The sequence below is a fragment of the Castanea sativa genome, chromosome 1, assembly GCF_040712315.1.
Source record: "Castanea sativa cultivar Marrone di Chiusa Pesio chromosome 1, ASM4071231v1".
Taxonomy (NCBI): Eukaryota; Viridiplantae; Streptophyta; class Magnoliopsida; order Fagales; family Fagaceae; genus Castanea; species Castanea sativa.
The window spans coordinates 32,216,243-32,222,592 of NC_134013.1; the positions used below are offsets into that span (position 1 = coordinate 32,216,243).

Consider the following 6,350-nt stretch of genomic DNA (forward strand, 5'->3'; position numbering starts at 1 on the left):
AGCGAATCACCGTCGTCATGCTCATAGTCCCCGCAACTCTCGAATCTCACCGTTCTGTTCATCCAACTGCCAAAGCAAAGGCATAGAGTGACAGAACAACCAATCCCGAGCAAAACCCAACCAAGAACAACCAGAAATGACCTAACACGCGCCCACACGCGCTACCTGAAGCTTCTGACTGTTGAACACGCACTCCTCGCACCACCAGCAGTTCACACGTGCTCCACGCGCCGGACACCAACCCGCCATGTGCTGCCACACGCCTCCACGCACACCACGCTTTCCACATGCCTGAGACCATCAGCATCTGTCCACGTCAGCCCTAGGTTGACGTCATCTTGCACGTCAGAGTCTGCATCATCCGCCTACATCAACACCTTGCATCATCCGCCTATGTCAGCACACAGCAGCAATTGACTTTTACCATTAACCACCACTGTTGACTGTTGACTTTTTGACCAAAGTCAAAAAATTTCAACAGGGCCTCTCTTGCTCAATTTTTCACATAGATTCTGATTTTGGGTTCTGTTTCTACATTTGAGGTCTCTAAATCCCACTTTTTGGTCATTTTTTTTCATTATGGCTCAACAAAATGAACGAGATATCATATGTCCTATCACCATTATGTTGGATGGTCCTACTAGCTATCATGTATGGTCTCTAAATATGACTATCTTTCTTAAGGGTCGTAAACTGTGGAGATATGTGACTAATTCAATTCCTAAGCCAGTACCAAAACCTCAATCCAAAGCCACAACTGCTAAAGATGCCTTCAAGACTGCTGTTACAACGAATGATTATGAAGAACACCTAGAGGAATGGTAGAGTATTCAGAGTAAGATCTTGTCTTAGTTTATCAATCTCTCTATTCCCTCCATTCATAATCTTCTTCCTCGTCTTGAGACTACTAAGGCTGCTTGGAAATTTCTGGCCGATTGTTATAATTGCACTAATGATTCAAGCTTGGAGTTCCACATTGAATCAAAACTTTATTAAATGCGCCAAGAGACAGGTCAGTCTAATTCTAATTTTTATTCTCAGACTTCTACTATGTGAGAACAACTCTTTGCTACAGATCCTCCACTAGTGTGTTCTAAGGACATTGAGCTCTTTGTCAAATATCAGGATCGCCATAAATTTATGCACTTCATTATGGGTTTACATGAGGATTTTGAGCGTACTAGGGCTTCTTTACTTAGCCGGTCTCCTACTCCTTCTTTTAATGCTGCAGTCAAGGAGCTCATTTTTTAGGAGAACCATCGGCCTACTCATCAGTTGTCATCATCTGATCATGTATTGGCTACACCATCTCCACAGCCTCCCATTGCTGCATTCACTGCTCCTTCACGAATAAACTCTGGGCATCCCACCTCTCAGTCTTCCAAGGGTACTCACTACGAGTTTTGTCGTGCCAAAGGCCATGACATCTCAGTTTGTCGCAAACTGCAACAAATTTTGCAAGAGCAGAATAAAACTTCTCTTCCTCAGGCAGCTACTATATGTCCTCACTTACTACGGCTGATATTGAGATAGTCATTCAACAGGTTTTATCCTGAACTTCCACTGCCCTTTCTGTCACCTCAGGTAAACAACCTTGGTTTTTTTATACTACATGTTGTAACCATACGACTCCTGATGAATTCCAATTTTCTAATAAGGCACCCTTAGAACACCTCATCACCATTTACACTGTTGATGGAACTCCTATGCCTGTTAATCATAAAGGAAAAATCTCTTCTCCTTGTTTATCCCTTAGTGACACTTTTCATATCCCAAAGTTATCCCTCAATTTGTTTTCTATTAGTCAACTTTGTGAATTAGGCATAGATTTTCTATTTACTAATCATGGTGTGGATGTGCAGGATCCCCGGAAGAGTCAAGTGCTTGGGACAGCCCATAAGGTCGGTCGCATGTTTGAGGTTCATGACTTGAAGATTCCTTCACAAGTTGATTCTACAGCTGCTACCACTGCCACCCCCTCACTTGATCTATGGCATGCTCATCTTGGTCATCCATCCTTATCTCGTCTTCAATTGTTAGCTTCTCAAGGTCATTTAGGTTCAATTTAGTTTCAAAATTTTGATTGTACTTCCTATTATTTTGGCAAACAAACAAAATTGCCCTTTAATAATAGTAACACTTTTTCTTCTGCACCTTTTGATCTTATACATTCTAATATTTGGGATCCTGCACCTATTCCCATTAGGGGGGGTCTAGATATTTTGTTATATTTGTGGATGATTTTTCTCGATATACTTGGATTTATCTGCTTCATCATAGGTCTAAACTTGTGTCTATTTACCAAACATTTCATAAAATGATTGAAACACAGTTCAATCGCACTGTCAAAGTCTTTCGATCAGATAATGCTCAAGAATATAATGATAAATTTTTCCTATCCTTTTTAGACAGTCATGGGACCCTTACTCAACGGTCTTGTCCTTACACCTCTCAACAAAATGGTCGTGCAGAACGAAAACATCGTCACATTCTTGATGTTGTCCACACCCTTCTCATTTATGCCTCTCTTCATGAGCGCTTTTGGGGTAAGGCCGCACTCATTGCTGTCTACACCATTAATCGTATTCCTTCACCAACTACACACAACAAATCACCGTTCGAGCTTCTCTATGGTCAAACCCCTAACTACTCCTCTCTTCGGGTTCTTGGTTGTGCTTGCTTTGTCTCCCTTCCTCCTCATGAACAAACAAAGCTCCAGCCTCGTGCTCATCTCTGTTGTTTCCTTGGTTATGGTGTATCTCAAAAGGGGTTTCGCTGCTATGATCTCATTTCTCATCGCCTTCGCATCTCTTGTCATATTGAGTTTTGGGAACATCGTCCTTTCACGAGTCTTCAGTAGTTTCCTGCATCCTCTTCCTCCGAGTCTCCCACTTTTACTGATCTTTTACTCCCTCTCTATCCTGAGCTTATGGAGGATTCTTCGACATCGGCTACCTCTCTAGATGACCCATCTCCTGTTCAGTCCCTAGCATATGAATTTACAATTTAAATTTATTTCACCTTCCAAATAATTATAATACAATGAATTTGATAGATCAAATAATCTAGTAAACATGACACCATAATAAGATCTATGTAAAACATTAATCCAATGCATATATAGGTAGGTATTATCTGGGTGAAATGTGAGAACATACTTCACTTGTAATTAAAATTTTCAAAGTATTAATTACCAGCCAATCTTCATCATTTCACTTTCCATCAATTAGTTCAGTCCATTTTTCTCATGTGGCGTTTTTTGGTGGGTGGTTTCTTGCATACGTGCTTCCTTTATCCTTTACAAGTTTTTTATATTGGGAAAACAACATGCTGTTGTGCCTACTCAATAATCTACCACACTTCATATTTAAAGATTTGTTCACAAGTGCAGATTCTCCTTGTAGATCAAATTGATCCTGCAAAGTGAGGTATGTATAACGAAAAATTATTCCTTGAATTCAATATGCACAGTGACAACATCAACAATACACTATAAAATACAGCATAAAGTGTAAAGTAATGTAATGAAAACTACGAAATCAAGCGACGAACAACTATAAACATTTAAGTACCGCCACATTTTGAATGATCGCCTCTTTTTCACTACTATCAACATTCTTCCAACTATAAGTTTTCGTAGTAGACAAGTTTGTACGCACTTGTACACCAATTTGGCTAGCAAGCTTCCTTGCATGTTCACCAATAGGATCACAAAACTCCGGGGCAATGCGGACTAGTAGCTTCCCATGTTTCTCAGCAAGTCCTCGTACTCCTAATCCACGCATCATGCCAAGGGCACGTCTACTAGTCGATGCTATCAAGACATAATATAAATTAAATCAACAAGTGAACTAAATATAGTGTGATTATGAAATCAAGTAATGGAACTTAAATATCTCACCACCTGTGGTAGACGGTGTACCCACAAGTTGTGCCTCTACATTAGTAGAAATTTGGGCAAGAGAATCTCCACCAAGATGTGTGCTCGATGATGGGCCGGTATGCTGAACTGCTGGGATAGATTCCTCACGCCTATAACAAGCCATCCGTATCATACAAAAGTATATATAGATATTTAAATTCATTACAAGTTAAGATATAAACAAGTTATTTCATCATTTATCAATCAATGATTTTCATTGATCATTCCAAGCACAATTTTACAAAGACAAGTTATTTCATCACAATATTACAAAGAGCAAAGTATCGCATGCACGAAATCATATATATATAGTACCTCATTATTTAAAAAACTAGATGACTCATCATCACCATCATCTTCACCAATAACTGGTACATACTCATTGTCATCTACCTAAACACTTACTCTTTTTCTTCCTATATTTGCAGATTTAGGCAGAGAAGTTGACAGATGCTTCAATCCCAAAGCATTTATTCTCTCTTGGTTTTGCTTGATTCTTTGTGCTCTTTCCATCTCATATTTTGTTATTTTATTATAAGTGTCTTTGCCCTTTTTGGTCATTTCTTCAACTATAGATTGACATAGAAAATAAAATACAATGTCTATTCATTACAAATTCTTCCCAAGAAACATAAAACAAAAAGAATCACAATTTAGCTGCTAACATGGAAGCCATATACAACAAAATGACATGTTCAAGTTAGAGGGCAGCAAGAGTAAACAAAATACCAGTTATAAAGATAGATGATTTTCATTGTAAAGTTTAGACAAAAAATAAATAAATAGATTTCAATAAGTAACTTAGATATATACAAAAATTACAAGTCTAGCATTCTAGCAAAAACTAACCTTGATCGTGTTAGTCAACTTTCTTAACTTCTTGCTTTTGAGGATAAGCTTCTAATATTCCCTTGTCTACCTCGTTTTGATCTGGCAAGGATGCAAAAACCTTGGTATTATCAATATCTAATATCCCAAAAATTCAGTAATAGAAATGCTAAAATAATATAATGTAAAAATAAATGAGAAGCTCTTGATTGTAAGCAAGATAAAAAGGCAATGGTAACCGCTATTATACAAGGTTAAAGTAATAATAATCCAAAGCTGCAGTGCTGGAGCCATGTTATGGCCCAAGAGGGCCACACCCCCCCCCCCCCAATTTTTTTTAAATTTTTAAGAATGTAACTTACGAGCTTAACAATTTCTTGTCTCAAATCTGTGTCCTGGGAAAATATTAGGAGTAGGAAACTTATTTCTTTTTTTCCCTAACTTGTTTTCTAAATCCTTTTAGTGCTTCACATATTTTTAAGTCCAAAAATACTTTACTATTTGCTCTAATCCTAGAGGACCACACGTGTATGGTTTTAAAACTATACACTTCAAAAGAAAAAGGTTCTCTCAGTTACTCCCGACTAGGTACGTGGCTTATTGGCTTTCATTCTCTTGTTCTATTATTCTTTAATTTTATTTTAGAAGTACTACCCTCACAATATTTTCACAATAAATTAAAGTTAATAAGTTGATATTGATTCTGTGGGAGGTAGAAGTTCTGGAATAAACATTTGGGCTCGGGGCTTTTTTGATGGATACCAGTTTGTTTTTTATTAAGGCCTCCAAGCCCACAAGTTAGTTTACGTTGTAAAGGTCCGAGGATGTATCCGAGGAGTACTGTCTTCTCAGACAAGCCCAGCAATGACTCTACGACTGGCTAAGGAGATTAAAGGCAGAACTCTGGTAAAACCGAAGGGTAAGAGGGTGATCTAAACACCCTCTAGATGCAAAGGTGTAACAGAAATATCTGGGGAAAAAGGCTGCTGCCTCCACATTAAAGACCCTGCATCTACCTCCCTGGCCACATTAATGGGGAAATGACCCCTAAACAGTAGAAGTCAACCTTCTTGCTATCATTTGAAGACTGCCAGAGGGTGGTGGATGGGACAGGTGTTTAATAGGGTAATTTGCGTTACATGTGGATAAAGAAGGAAGAAGAAGAAGTATTTAAGGAGGGAAGAGAGTAAAGAAAATGGGGAGGAAAAAAAGAGGAGAGCTAGAGAAAGACGAAAAATTGTAATCTTTGAAAGAAAAAGAGAAATAATACATAAATCGTCCTCGGTTTACGTTCGAGGAGGTTCATTTGCCCTATTCGTCCATTTTTTGCAAATACTGTAACATTCTAGCCTGTTCATCAAGCTTCGAACACCACTAAACTAGATTGCGAACCCACACTCTACAAATTTCATTGTTTAAGGCTCATTGGGCCTGAGCCCACGTGTATTTTTGGGTCCAGGTGCAATTGTGCACTTACAATTGGCGTCGTCTGTGGGGATCTAGTGTGAAAAGAACTAGAACACCATGGCAGGCTTAAGCTCGTACCTTGCAGAATCTCAGGGATCGCAACCTGAGGATCCTTTCGAACGTCTTGAACGCC

General features: G+C 38.7%; 1 long non-coding RNA gene across 1 annotated transcript; it reads right to left on the reverse strand.

The window, feature by feature from the left end:
• Positions 1-3,674: 3,674 nt before the first annotated feature.
• LOC142612026 (uncharacterized) lies at positions 3,675-4,817 on the reverse strand. The gene is made up of 3 exons (XR_012840139.1): positions 4,772-4,817; positions 3,905-4,032; positions 3,675-3,814 (listed from the first exon to the last, which is right to left on the reverse strand). It is a non-coding gene; the product is annotated as an uncharacterized LOC142612026 (long non-coding RNA).
• Between the last annotated feature and the right edge of the window lie 1,533 nt (positions 4,818-6,350).